Source organism: Rhagoletis pomonella, unplaced genomic scaffold (assembly GCF_013731165.1).
Source record: "Rhagoletis pomonella isolate Grant_MI unplaced genomic scaffold, Rhpom_1.0 Rhpom_scaffold_00492, whole genome shotgun sequence".
NCBI classification, from domain to species: domain Eukaryota; kingdom Metazoa; phylum Arthropoda; class Insecta; order Diptera; family Tephritidae; genus Rhagoletis; species Rhagoletis pomonella.
Genome location: NW_023459046.1, coordinates 33507 through 49596, shown reverse-complemented (window position 1 = coordinate 49596; position 16090 = coordinate 33507). Strand labels below are relative to the sequence as shown.

The following is a 16090-nucleotide window of genomic DNA, read 5'->3' as shown; positions in this document are numbered from 1 at the left end:
TGTAAGCCGGGGTGTATCAATTTTGAGTAAATTAGCGTCCTTCAATTTCGAAATATTGAAGTTTCAAGCATTTCTGAAATTTACCGTTATATGAGAAGCGGCCGTTATTTTAGTCCTATTTCAATAATTTTCAACGTTTTGCTTATATTTGGCAAGCACAATAACCACACCGAGTTTGGTACAAATTGGTAGAACGGTTACCGATATACTTATATGTGATCATAAGTGGGCGGTGCCACGCCCATTTTCCAAAATTTTACCATAAACGTATTTCTTGGTAAAGGATTGTTGCAAGCATCACTTTTGAATAAATTAGCTTCAATATTTACTGATTTATCGAAGATTTTGTATTTCTCTAAATTACCGTTATATGGGATGTGGGCGTGGTTATTGTCCGATTTTAAAAAGTTTCGGCGATTTTTTATGCTGTATCAAGGCCAACAACTGTGCCAAGTTTGGAAGAAATTGGTGCAGCGGTTACCAAGATATACACATGTAACCATAAGTGGGCGTGGCTACGCCCATTTTCCAAAAATTTATGATATTCTTATTTTTCGTATAAAACTTATTATAAATATAAATTTTGAGTGAATAATCTCCAGTAGTTACTAAAATATCGCAGTTTTCGTATTTCTGAAAATTACCGTTATATGGGAAGTAGGCGTGGTTATTGAGCGATTTTAAAAATTTTCGGCCATTTGGTATGTTGTGCGAAGGCCAACAACTGTACCAAGTTTGGAAGAAATTGGTGCAGCGGCTACCAAGATATACACATGTAACCATAAATGGGCGTGGCTACGCCCATTTTCCAAAAATTTATAATATTCTTATTTTTCGTCTAAAAATTATTGTAATTGTCAATTTTGAGAGAATTATCTTCAGTAGTTACTAAAATATCGCAGTTTTCGTATTTCTGGAAATTACCGTTATATGGGAAGTGGGCGTGGTTAAAGTCCGATTTCGCCCATTTTCAATACCAACCTTCCTTGGATTAAGGGAAACCTACATACCAAATTTCGTTGAGATATCTCAATTTCTGCTCGAGTTATCGTGTACACGGACAGACGGACAGACAGACATGGCTTAATCGATTTCTTTTTTCATCCTGATCATTTATGTATACATTTGTCTATATCTATCTCGATTCGTTTTGGCTGTTACAAACAACCGTTATGTGAACAAAATTAATATACCCTTGTGCACAAGTGCGCTCGGGTATAAAAAGGGGGTGTGACAAAAGAAAACCCCAAACGGAAGATACCACAAAGGCGAGGTTTCAAGAGGTACCACTAGTTAAGACGGATTCCAAGCTACACCAGTTTCCCATCCAACCGCCGGAGGACGAGGTAAGCCCAAGTTTTTTTGTGTAAATATACATATGTACAGGTGTGTGATCTAGCCTACGCCACTGCGTAATATGGGGTAAAGAAGATGAGTCACAGCATCCATCTAACAATTATCGACCCTGGTACCCACGAATGGTGGAATCCATGTATGCTGGCAATGTAAATCCACAAACACTCAAGCATGAGCGCTTATGTGCTTATGCCCATGTGTACATGTATATATGTTTATTCATATATGTGTATGCATGTACACGTATGAGCACTAGCGCCTAAGTGGCAAAAGTGGTGACATGTAATAAGGTCAATGGAAATAATGTCAATTGACTTTATTTCCCACCCTGGTGCGAAATAAAGTCAATTGACATTATTACCTTTTCAAAAGCGAAATAAAGTCAACAAAAATATGGAAATAAAGTCATTGACGCTATTTCCTCATTCAAATGGAAATAGCGTCAACAATGCTTAAAGTATGTCGATTCATAGAAAAAAATGTTGTTCTTACAATAAACATTGCCCCGTAAGTGTTGTTTTTGAATAGAAGAAAAAGGCTTTTGCCAAATCCTCAGTGTTGTGATATTAATCCACACACAATCATGAACTACCACCAATTGATTCTATTAAAAAAAAATTTAAATTACGAGTATGTAAAAACACGATGCGAAAAACTAAACGCCTGCGCACAGCTGGAGAAATATTTGAAGAAAGAGTGGAGAAATGATCCATAACTTGCAAAACATTTTTCGTTTCTACAAAAATAAAGCGAACACTATTAAACTGAAGAAACAGTACATGTCCAAAAACCCCGGAGGAGCACTGAAAGAATTCTGTGTTTTAAATTAGCATATTTTGAACGAATTCGGAATGTCTAAGGTGGAAAAGAACCCAACTTTTCTATAAGGAAACAATTATAAAAAAAGAATTTTCTTACACTGTATTTATGCCTCCGCCAGCAGTCATTTAAAAGCAGCTAAGGAGAACGACGACACTACTTATTAGATGGCACATTCAACGAGCCAATATGCCAAAATGCGGGTATAAACAATTATTGATTATTTAATATCGGAACCGAGATCATATAAGGTAATTGATTGGTTTTCACACACTTTTTAAACACAAATTATATGTGACCTGGTCTACGGAAAGGGGGATAAGGTGTCAAAAAATCAATTTTCACTTTTTGGTTGATTCGGATGGAAGATGAGATGCTTTTTCACGTGGTGAAAAGCAGAAAATCCTAACTTGCTTAGAAGTGTACTAAAAACGATAATCAACACAAACAGTAAACGTCACTTCTTCAGTGTTACTTTTTTAAATGTTCCACACTAGCAACTTACACGATGAACTATAATAATATTCCGACCAACAACAACACTTACTGGACCAACAACAACACTTACTGGACGTCCGGCGCGGAGAACAATTAACGAGATAATGAGAAACTGACGAAACGAGTTGCTTACTTTTAACAGCTTTTTCACAGAAAACTAGTTTTCGCACGTAAGCTCCCTTTTCGTAGACCTGCTTTTTTAATGCAGACAAGTTGTTGCCTCAAAACACAGCAGAAATCTTCCAATCAGGGCTGCCAACTCTCCTTAGTTATGAGGTGCCATATTGAGGATAAAAAAAGTGCCATAATGTGCCAAATAGAAAAATAAAAGTGCCAAAAAAGGTGTAATTCCTTTTAATCATTCACATTTAGCAATAAAATAAAGCCACATTTTCAAAACAAAAGTGCAATGATAAAATAAGATAAACCAGTCGAAAAGCCTTTATAAATTAGAAAATTTTAGTTGAGAAAAAGAAGTGCACGCAAAGGATTTCACAAAACTGTATTGAAATGTTATTTTTTTTACAAAAGTGCCATTTTGGCATTTTGTGCCAAATTGAAAAATTAAGTGCCATTTGAAGTAAAATAGGAACAAATGGCACGGTTTGAGCCAAGTTGGCATCCCTGCTTCCAATAACTTACAAATATAAAAAATGTGAAATATCGAGGGCTTGAATTCATTAATACCCTCTATCTGCAATTTGCACAAAAACTAATTTGTGATTTTAGAAACCATCTGGGACTTATTACCTGTCGTTATATAAGGTAACATTAATATCACTGATGACAGTTAAAGCTTAGGTGGATTTTTATATCATAATCCCATCTTTGTGAAAAGTGTGCAGATAGGGGGTATTATTGAATATAAACCCTCGATGTTTAAAATATATAAAAACTTTATTTCAACGTATACAAAAAATAAATCTACCTGCGTTACAGCACGTCGTGAGACGGGGAAGGGGGGCCGGGGGGGCCGCGGCGTAGCGTGACGTGGTGTGCGCGCCGGTCGCGCTGGGTACGCGGGACGGGAGCGCGAGCTCGACGCGCGCGGTGTGGCGCGCGCGGTGTGGCGCGCTGACGCGGGCCGCTGCGAAGCTAAGCAAATTTAATGTTTGAAAGAGAAATAACGTCAATTGATTTTATTTCGTTTTTAAAAAGGTAATAATGTCAATTGACTTTATTTCGCACCAGGGTGGGAAATAAAGTCAATTGACATTATTTCCGTTGATCTTATTACCTGTCACCGGCAAAAGTGACTAAAAGGTTATGGCTGACTTCCAAAACGTATCAACACAATGTCTGGATACTATTACTTATACTGCGGTATTCAAACTGTTTGTATATCCAGAGTTGCGACACATTGCAACCATATACATTGCATATTTTAAATATTCACTTTAGCAATGAAAAATTTTTTCTGAATAATCCATTTTTAAAATACCAATGGTAACCAGTAACAAACGAAGCATCACCTTTGTTTCTGATGAACTTCGTTTCGCGGATTACTGTAGCGATGCGTTTCGATAACTTTTCGGATGCGTTTTGAAACAGTATACATTGTCAATATTTTGTAGTTCGGCGTTATGGAACATTAAGTTCTTTCCCTAACAATCCAGACCGGATCCGGTAATTAGAGAAGTACGGGAACGCAAAAAACCACATTTCGTGCCCAGAATTTATGAGACAGCTAGTGATGTGCTGAATTTTCGGTACCCAGTACTTAAAAAAGTTTTCAGAACCCAATACTTTTTCGGTACCCGATACCGATTCTTTACATTAAACCTTCGCCATTATATGCATTTCAAGTTTAGAAAAAACTTTAATTACTAATTTATATGATATCGGCTAAAACACTTGAACTTATCACAACAGAGAAATATTATTTTAACAGTTTTAATCTTAGTTGATCCAAGGTTCAAGAAAAATGCTTTTACGGATGAAGAAGCCTTTCAGGGGGGGAGATTCAAACAAGTAAGAGTGTCTCTGCATTATGGCCTCGAACCGACATATATACATATTTTATTTGAATCCGTATTAAAAGCTCTATTGGCTCCTATATTCGGATTATTATAGGCGAGTCTCCCCTGAACCGTTTTTTCCATATAATTGGCCTATTTGCGCTTTTATTCGAAACCTAAATGTTTCGGTACCGAGTATCTAGAGTATTGGATACTTTTTAAATCAGCACCGAATATCGGTCAATACTTAAAAGCATGATTCAATAATACAAGGTTCGATAAACTGACAGTTGTCTCTCTCGCACCGCTCCCTTAGCAGTGGCACCGTGTTGCTTCCTTGCAAATTTACATGGAAACAGTGTAGCTTTGGTGTGAAATAGAAGTATAAGCTTTTGTGCAATATGTTTATTTGTATATGCATACGAAGCATATTTAACTGATGAAAACATAAACTGTTTTTAAATTGGATGTTTACATCAATCTCATAGTACATTATTTTAATTTTGAGTCATTTTGCATTTTTTATACAGCTAAATAGCACATAAATTACGTAATTCACGTAGATATATCAGTATTACGTTCAACATTTCATTTAAAATGCCAGATTTCCTGCAAATTCATTAGAATTTACAAAAAGAATTTCACTACTAATTGCGTACTTTTCTGCTACCATTTTCCCACAAAGATATTTCATTCTTTCCCTTTCTCCGTCCTTCGTAAATGCAACCTTTTGTAAGGGAGTGTCAAACCGCAGCTGTCAATAATTATCTAACCTTGTATTATTGAATCATGACTTAAAAGCAGTGTTGCCAACTTTTGATTTTCAAAAAGCACCAAAAACTTTGAAAAAAAAGCGTTTGATCACACTAAAAGCACCAAATTATTTTGAATCAAAAGATGCTTTTTTCATAACAGCTTGTATTTAACAAAAGCAAAAAATTAGCAAGATTTACAAGAATACATACATAAATCAATACACACAATTTTTCGCTCATAACGATTGAATAGCCTCCACACATGCTATGATGACCCATACTTACGACATAATATCGAAGTACTGCGCATTAAAACTGGTATATCTCGAGAAAGAAAAATCGAATCGCAACAAATGAAAATGATGCCATATGTAGAAATGAGCAAAAAAAAAATTTTATGTTTTCATTACATAACCTCAAATATCGCCGTGTTTTTGGCACTTTGAGGTTAGGATATCTCAAAATTCTAGTGCTAAGCAATAGAGCTGGGATACTATCGATAGTACCGCCACTCGATAGTTTTCGAAACGATAGTTGAAAACATCGATAGCATCGATAGTACTATCGCCGTGAGAGGTATTGAATTGAAATGCTAAATTGCTTGAAAATTAAATAATTAATAAATTTATAAAATTTATAAATTACTTTGTAAAATAAAGAATGTTTAAATTTGAGTGCATTAAAAAGAACTTATAATAATAAAATAAACTTATTAATTTATGCGTCTGAATTATATGTACATATGTTTGTCCCTTTTGAAGTGCATAGAAGTGAAATTGGTTATATTAATACATTTCTAAGACTACAAAACAAACAAAACAAAAGATATTCGTTTAAATTGACAACTCATACTTATAAAAGTTCAACTGAGATCAAATACGGAGACGCATATCAAAATCCGGACAGAGGAAATTATCAACATTTTACCATATTATACGAAAATGAATAAAGTACTGGTCAAAATAATAGCACCGCAATATTTTAGCAGTTTTGATTTTTTTTTTGTTTCGTTTAGTGTCAACTAATTTTTTATAAAAGTTGTACAAAACATAAAAAACTACAAAATCATTAAAATTTCAAGCTTTTTAATTCGAATTTCTATAAAAATTCTGTGTAAGCGGTTTATAGCTTATTAAATTTTACTATAACTCAGTGTAAGCTTATAGTTGCTAAAAATTCCAATAACTAAAAATTTTTTTTGCCGACTGTATTGTGATTTTCTTTGAAAAAAAAATTAATGAATTGTTAAGAGGTGTAAAAACAGAAGTTTCGCTAAAACCTCCATCGATAGCTTTCAAAAACTATCGATAGTGGCGACAGTTTTCAATTATCGATACTATCGATAGTATCCCAGCTCTACTAAGCAATTGTGCGGCCAGATTTGGATTCAGCACCAAGAAACGATGTTTTTTAATCAGGTGGTAAAAAAATCAAAATTTGTACAAATAATTAGAAAAGAAAAAAAGAAATAAAGAAATACTTAACTTACGCGAATAGAATTCAACAAGATGGGTTTGTAACTTCAGCTTTTTATCTATCATGGTTATATTTTAGTGCAATTAAATTTGTAGATTCTTGTAATAGGTTTTACCTATCTCGGAGAAATTTTAGTTCAGAAAAAAAGCACTAAAAAAAGCACTAGCACTAGCACTAAATGATTTTTTTTGGCGTTTTAATTTTCAAAAAGCACTAAATCTTGTGCTTTAAGCACCAAGTTGGCAACTATGCTTAAAAGTATTGACTCAGCACATCATTAGAAACAGGCAAACATGTAAACACAAAACAGCTGATATGCAGTTTGACACTTTATCCATTTTTACCCGGAGAAAAAGTCCGGGCTGTTTTGGGCAGGAAGAAGAAGACACTTACGATCCAATACGTTGCAATTTTCGCTCTCTATTACCCATTTTGTTGAGTACGGGAATGATTTCTGGGCTAATTTGGGCGCCCGCGGGATCCCATAACCACCATAAACATCACCAGTACATATGTATGTATGTGAGCCAGAAGTAGGTCAACGTTCGGAATACACAAGATGGACAAGTATATAGAGAAGCACAGCTGAGCGACGTGCCTAAGTACTCATACATGTGTACATAGGTACCTAGACGAACTGAGGAATACTCCGGTGAGAGGGATTTCAGCGTTGGAAGCAAGTAAGAAAACTGATTGGTAAGCGCTGCCATTAACGAGGGAGAACGCCGGAGAAGGGCAGTAAAAATAAGCAACGAGTAGAGCAGCGAACGAGATTCGACGTCACCGGCTTGACACTGCCGCCCAACGCCAGTGCCATCAGCAGTTACGAGCAGCGGGGGGGTTGGATTTTCCCCATGTGTTTTTTTCTCTTTGGTTAATTTCTTTATGTTAAAATTTCCAGTTCTAATTGCTAATTAAGTTATAAAAGGGTTTTTTTAGGTAATACTCATGTGAATTTTGTTGTATAGAAGATTTTGAGCTGTCTTTTTTTGGTCCTAGTGGGTAATCCCAGGAAGTATTTATCCAGATCTTTAATTGCCGGTTAGCAGGTTATTTTAAGATTTTTTTTTTTCTTTAATCTTTTTTATTGAAATTTTGGGCACTAAATGCGTTCTTATCATGTTTTAATTTTTGTGTTTGTACTATTTTTAATATTCGGCTATAGAATTTCATTTCCCTCAGAATCAGCTTTTTTCGCAATACTCCTTTATTTTTACGCGCACTTTCGGTTGCCATTCATTCGCGTTTAGATGACTATAGTAAATTGGACCCGCTTGATGCCCGCCAAGTCGAGCAAGTGACCGATCTGCCAAAGAAAACAAAGTAATTTGCTCAGTACCTTTAGGGGAGGTAGGCTCACATATATGTATGTACACTCTCTCCTCCCACACAGGTTCGCAACGGCATGCTGGTACCAATATCGCTGGAGTGACCAGGTGAGCGAAGTTATTTGAATTATTTGAGTGTAAACTATACGGGTCAGTGTTACCGCTGAAAATTTTTCCAAAGTCGCAAAAAAAAGTGTCACAGCCGAAAAAAGTGTATTCAGTAATACAAATCGAAATAAAATCAACTAGTTATAGCTTTTTGACATAATTTTCAATGAAATCTGTCAAAAAAGATGAACCCAACATTAGACTTGACTTTATTTCATCCATGAGTATGCCCCATTATTTTTAATAAATTGCTAATGGAGATCATTTTCTGCCAAAAAAAAAAATGTTCTCTTCAAATAAAAACCTATTGATGAGGGATATATCAAAAATAAGCAGTGTGCATATATTGCATTTATTACGAAAACAAAATTGCAGTTGAAAAAGTACTTACATCAATATAACACAAAAGCAACATTAGTAGTTAACAATTTAAATTATCGCAAATTATTTGTTTGTACCGGGAGCTACGAAAATGAATATTTCAACTTTTTTAATTACAATTACTGTAATCGTAATCTAAGTTCGTTCGATGAATGATTACAATAATTTTAAATTTTAAATTTTTCTAATTACAATCTTTTGAGTAATCTTAAACGAAGTTATTCTATAAATTTGCGAAATATAAATGCGCGCTAACGATAATATGAGGATAATATGTATTTATATAAAAAACAGAAAAATAAAAGAAACTAATATTAAAATAAAAATAATAAGTAAGGCAGGTCGGACGAAGTAAACTTGTATTATGCCTTTAGATTTCTATGTAAAAAATCCAAATGAAGACCTTAAAGATAAGCGTTGTAAGTCGTCTTTCCACAACATGGTGTGCTTCGCATGCGGAGGAGACACGTCGTTTTGTGTGTACAAGCGGGGAAACGGGACGCAGGCGGATATTGCCGGGAGCTCCAGCAGGGGAAGGAGCACCCGGAAATCAGCCAGCATACCAACTGCTAAAAAGAAAAGACAGTAAAGTAGTTTGGAAGAAAGATGATGAGAGTAAGAATTGTGAAATAAAAAGTCTACACCAGATATGTCCAACCGGTAGCTCGCGGGCGCCTGGCAGCTCGCGACCTAAATTTTAGGCGCCCGCAAACAAGAAGATGAACAGAGTATTTTGTATTGAATTGAAAAGTTTAACAATTGGAAGCTTTTTTGGTACATAAGTGGACTTTTATTTTTGAATTTTCACGAACTCATTCACTTCTTATCTTTCTATGCTAGACATGACAGAATATCTGTTTCAGGATCTTCAAAACAAAAACAGCGTAATCTCAGCAATAAAAAAGTGTCGTTATCTGATGACCTACCAAACGATATTCATGGCCAAATAAAAAGCGATTTCAAGAAATGTGACTAAGTTTCCTTAAAAATGGATGAGTAGACCGATGTTTCAGACTCTCCGCACTTATTAGTGTTCACCAGAGTGGTATTTTCTGATTTTTCTGCTAAGGAGGCACTGTTAGTCAATCTGACTTTGGAAACTCGTACTCGTGGGCAAGATATAAATATATAACGTAGTGAAAAAGAAGGAAATCTGATTGCAAAAACACTCAACCTTGACAAGGTTATGAGCACGATCGTTCGTATTGTGAATTTGATTCGCGGATGACCGTTAATGCATCGGCAATTCAAAGCCTTGCTCGATAAATCTGAGAGTTAATTCGGTGACATATTCTACCACTCTGAAGTAAAATGGCTTAGACAAGGTAAAGTGCTCTCAATATTTGTAGCTTTGATGGCAGAAATAAAGATTTTCCTGAAATCCAAAGGCAGCATTTTTAACTGATGTGACTGCAAAACTAAATGATTTCAATAAAACTTTGCAATCTCGAAATCGATGTATGGATAGAGCAGTTATCAAAGAAAAACTTTCAACATTTCCAGACGTTTACTCTTCTGGAACAGGCTTTTTCACAACTAATGGTTATATAAAACAAATACTGAAACGTACTGACTGACAAACATGTCAAAAATAACATGATTTTAGCCTGCACAACTGTGCAATATAAACCAGATTTTAAGAAGTTATCTGAAAATATGAAGATTCAAACATCATACGTAAAGTTAAAACGGACCTACGGTCAGAAAAATTCGGTTTTCACTTTTTCATCGACTCTTATAGTAAACGGGCCACTCTTTCCAATGCAATAAACCACTTTCTAGCTGCATTAGTTTTTTCACAATTTCACTTCAAAGTTAGGTACTTTCACAAAAAAGTACAAAAAAATCCAATCTGACAAACTATTCTGAAATTAATCAAATTTGCTTGAAACTCGTTATCCGGGGGTTTTCGAACATCGAATTCGTAATCACTTACCTCGTTTTCGGTGTCAACGACATTTTCGAGTTTCACATGAATCCGAACAAATTTTAAATTTTTTCCGCCATTTTGAATTTTTAAAAACGAACATCGGATTCGTAATCAGCGACACCAAAAAACCCCCGGGTAACGAGTTTCAAGCGATTCCGATCAATTTTTAGAAATGTCATCCGCCATATTGGATCTGCCATTTTGAATTTTGGAAAACTAACATCGGATTCGTAATCAGCGACACCGAAAACCCCCGAGTAACGAGTTTCAATCCTTTCAAATGTCAGAAGCATTAAAATCAACTTGGTAAACTTCAAAGTCGTTTTTCTGGAAATCATTTTTTCTGAGCGTAGGTCCCTTTTAACTTTACGTGTCGCATATTAAGTTTATTGGGCATGTGCTGCGAGTCGTACGATTTGAAATCGGTGCGATTTGCAAACTATTTTTGATTATTTTTAGGGAAAGTAATAAATATTTCAAATGAAAACTGCGAGAAACACATAACTTACGTCATATCTATCGATTCAGTGCCAAATTTTGCGGTTTTGTTCATCAATCATCAATCTCCGAAGAAGGTTTTGCAGATCGCATCGATCTCAAATCGTACGATTTAATTTAACTTAACTGTATAAACTTTTATAATAAATAAATATTTTAAAAGGATCAGTTAGTAGAATATATACATTGAATATAAGAAGAGTGGAACGAGTTAACGCAGTTAAGATTGAAGTTAAGCTAGCGGTTCCCGCGTATTATAGCGATAGTTTCAAAGTAGCCCTTTGTCCAAGTTCTGTTCGACACCACTGGTCTACACCAACGTAGATTGGACTATGAGGCGGCACGTAAACGAATATTTTATAAGAGCATTGAAATGGAAGCCAAGGGTAGGAATTTTAAGAAAATTGAGAAGACGAGAGAAAAGAAAAAGTTATATAAGAGAATCCATAGCAAGATAGTGTCAACTATAGTGACGGTTAAAGGTGACAACAGGTTCTGTGCTCAAACCAAGATAGGAGGCAAAGAGGTGTGAGCGATCCTAGATTCTGGCGCGGGGCGAGTTGTTTAGGCAAAGATGCAAGTCGAGACAGTGACCACTCTTACTCGCAGATTTGAAGACACTCACGTTGTCCAAGTTCTTCTGAAACGTCGCTTGGAGTATAATCATAGTTTTATATCGGAAACTATAAGGGCATCGAAAGTAATAGCAGCATTACAGTGCCTTATGACAACGGAACTATACCACTTGCACAATATTCAGGCATCTGAAGGATGGTTGGCAGACGTTCGGAACCATGAATCAGTGCCTTTTATCGCCGATCCGGTAGATTAGCATATCGTCAGAGATTTGCAGACGCGCCATGAGGAAAATGTTGGAAGAGATCTAATCGAAGAAGATGAGATAAATCCAGGTGGTCAGGAAACACTTTTGGATAACGAGCTTATCGAAAACCTTCCATTAGAGCGAGTAGCAATAGCCCCTGGAGAGGGCCGAATTCCTATTGATATAACACGAGATGACAATACAGAGGAATTGTCTTTTCCAACAATTTTTTGTGGCAAAAAAGGCGAACGACGCTTAACTACAGCAAATTATTGGGGTCAGAAGTTCGCAGATATGACCGACGATGTGCACGTATTGATAATTTGCTCTGGAAATATCAATATTCTGAGTTGCAGCGCGTTAAAGATGCAATTTCTATTTGTTTGCGGAAAAAAATCTGGAACCTCCAACATCACCGCAGCAGCAAATATGGTCGATAGGAATTTTATTAGCAACTTAGTCCAACATGACGAGGGATACCACATCCTAAAGGGTCTCAGATCATCCCCTGCTCACTGGGAGGCAGAGAAAAAGAAGGTTTTAGCGATGATTCGTCAATTTGATTCTAACAAAACTTGTGGACAAAATGGATATTTCCGAAACTGAGGCAGCACAACTATCAAATTCAGAGAAGGCTCGGCTGTTCACGGTACTTCGATTATCGTTTCCGACGAATGGTTAAGCTACTCAAAGATAAAATATTTGAACCACATGTGATTATTCATTATTACTGGAGGATTAAGTTCCAACACAGAGGTAGTCCTCACTGTCATGGAATGTACTGAATAAGTAACGCACCTACTCTGGAGACAGAAGGTGTGATAAATATTGACCCCATTGTGGAATTTGTCGACCAATTTATATCAACAGATGGAAGCAATCCAGAGGTGCAGCAATTTATTGACTACCAAAGACATAAGGTTTGTATAGTAACTTCTCCAGTAAAACATTGCAGCCAGAGCGTAAAAGCTAAATAGAGCGTAAAATTGACAAGAAGAGAAAACTAACAGAAAAAGTTACTGAACGCAAAGCTAGTAAAAACTTGCAAGTGAATAGTTGTTGCACCCTTTTGATATTCTGCTCTAAACATTTTTCTATTTATAAATCAGTTGTAAACTCTTTGCTTTTCACACAAGCACTTACACAGTCTAGTACATCATTAATATTTTGATTTCCATTCATTTTACTTTTGTTTGTGCTAAACCAATTCAACAAATGGCGGCTTTTGACATTTATTCTTCTTCTTCTTCTGCTAGCTAATTTTTGCTAGTAGAAGTTTCACTAGTAAGAATTTGCAGCTCTCCCGTGTTGTTGCGCTCTCGATTTGTTGCTCTCCTGCAATTTTTTTGGGTTATCATACAGTAACATACAGAAGTAAGCGAACAACACCTGGCTCCGTTGCAAAAAATTAAAAATGTTTTAAGCCAACAGAATGAGAATATGGAAGCAGAGAACCTGAACAACTTTGAGGAATTCTTAATGCATCCAGACATTTCCACAACTTATGAGAATTACAAATTAGCGCTGCGTTCCAGTTTAAAGCCGCAAATATTTCTACGAAGGACATTTTCAGATAAACTGCTTAACGCATATAATAGCGATATTTTGCGTTTGCATAGAGCAAATATGGACATTCAGTTCATACTTGACGCCTATGTATTCTGCAGCTACATAATTAATTATATCAACAAATCTAATAGAGGGGTATCTCAGCTGTTAAGACAAGCCATGGATGAAATAAATGACGGAAATTTCACAATTAAGCAAAAAATTACAACACATAGGCAATACATTTGTTAACGGATCGGAGGTGTCCGCCCAAGACTAGTTTCGAAATACAAAATCACATTTTCCCGCTTTTTATAATCGAAACTGTATGGTGGAAAGTGTGTTCTAATATCTATTTGATACACAAAAAAGGATCACCGCTGTACTTTTTGCTGATATATTACATACATATGTTCCATTTAGTTAAACAATATAAGAATATTGTAGTATGTACCACAAAAACGTATATTTTCTATAAAAAATCATAACTCAGAAAAAAAACTTCGTTAATACAGATTTAGGTTGATTGTAGTTCAAAGTGTCTCTTTCTCGGTAAAAAAGTTTGAGAGAAAAAAAATACACTTTTTGAGAAATTAAATTTAAAAAAAATATACACTTTTTGTTAATTAATAAATAAAAAATTTTAAATAATGAAAATCAATAATTATATCATTCTATCTTGAAGTGACAAGAATTACTGACATTTGAGTAAAAACATTGTTGGAATCTATTAAATTTTGACAAAGTTATGGGCATTTTAAAAAAACATTCTCACTGTCAATTCGAATAATCGATTTTTGCCTGAAAAACAAAATCGCGTTTAATTCGGCCGAAAAATTTTTCCGAGCCAAAAGAAAAAATACGTGTCTCATTATTTGGACCAACAAACAATGTATTTGAGTTTGGTGGAAATTAAAAATCATGCTCGTACCTGACCGGTTGTCTGGAAATGGAAAGCATCTGTAGTATACAGAAATCCATCTTTTTCATTATCAGCATTTAGAAGAATATTGGAAGAAGATATAAAAGAGCTGAGTAATAGAAATAATGAAGAATTAATAGTTGTAGGATACTTAAATGTCTGTCGCATTACGTCAAATGATGTTCTTGGAACGCGCTTAAGCCAACTAGGATTGTATTCCTTACTGGAACATCTTCCTAATACAAAGCAACAAACCGCGATTGATTGGTTATTGGCAAGTTTTTCTGCAGACAGAACAAGGGCGATAACATATGAGACCTCATTCAGCGACCATGACGGGATATTTTTTTAGTGTTCGCGATTTATGTTATTATATTTTCTAATGTACCACATACTTTTGTATTTACACACTTTGTTGTAGAACACCTTAATTTACTTTATCATAAGTGTTTTTGTTTTAGTTAATGTATTTGACAATTAAAAGTAGTAGATAAAAATTAAATAAAGAATAAAATAACAAGTAAGAAAGTCTAAGTTCGGGCGGAGCCGAACATTAAATACCCGGCGCACGTATTAAATATATGTTTTTCACCTTTCCGAAAGCTACCGCTAAATGGTAAGCCAGGGTGTATAAATTTTGAGTAAATTAGCGTCCTTAAATTTCGAAATATTGAAGTTTCAAGCATTTCTGAAATTTACCGTTATATGAAAAGCGGCCGTAATTTAAGACCGATTTCAATAATTTTCAACGTTTTGCTTTTATGTGGCAAGCACAGTAACCATACCGAGTTTGGTTCAAATTGGTGGAACGGTTACCGAGATACATATATGTGATCATAAGTTGGCGGTGCCACGCCCATTTTCCAAAATGTTATCATAAACGTATTTCTTGGTAAAGAATTGTTGCAAGCATCAATTTTGAATAAATTAGCTTCAATATTTACTGATTTATCGAAGATTTTGTATTTTTCTAAATTACCGTTATATGGGATGTGGGCGTGGTTATCGTCCGAATTTAAAAATGTTCGGCTATTTGGTATGCTCTGCCAAGGCCAACAACTGCGCCAAGTTTGGAAGAAATTGGTGCAGCGGTTACCAAGATATACACATGTAACCATAAGTGGGCGTGGCTACGCTCATTTTCCAAAAATGTATAATATTCTTATTTTTCGTCTAAAAGTTATTGTAAATATCAATTTTGAGTGAATACTCTTCAGTAGTTACTAAAATATCGCAGTTTTCGTATTCTGAAGCATTTATGTATACATTTGTCTATATCTATCTCGATTCGTTTTGGCTGTTACAAACAACCGTTATGTGAACAAAGTTAATATACCCTTGTGCACAAGTGCGCTCGGGTATAAAAATTAACTGAACACATAAGTAAATTTGTATGTACGATGTAAATATTTATTAGATATTTATAAAAAAAATAAATAGTAATTTCATATTGAATATTTTTACGCTGTAAATTCAGTAAGAAGTAGTAGATGAAAGACGGCTTTTTTATTTTCACGAAAGGTATGAAGGCTTCGGCATAGCCGAAGACAGCCCCTTTTTATTATTACAACGCTTTTATCAACTTGCAATGTTGTGTGTCCAGAAACTTTCAATGTTGTGGATCCAGAAACTTTCAATGTTGTGTGTCCGACAACATAAAACCTTTGCTTTGAAAAGTTCCTATAAAAAA

General features: G+C 35.2%; 1 protein-coding gene across 1 annotated transcript in view; it reads right to left on the bottom strand.

Annotated features, from left to right (window-relative positions):
- Positions 1-16090, bottom strand: part of LOC118751015 (lipase member H-A-like) — a gene marked incomplete at its 3' end in the record, with an annotated part of 36936 nt that overhangs the window by 19987 nt on the left and 859 nt on the right.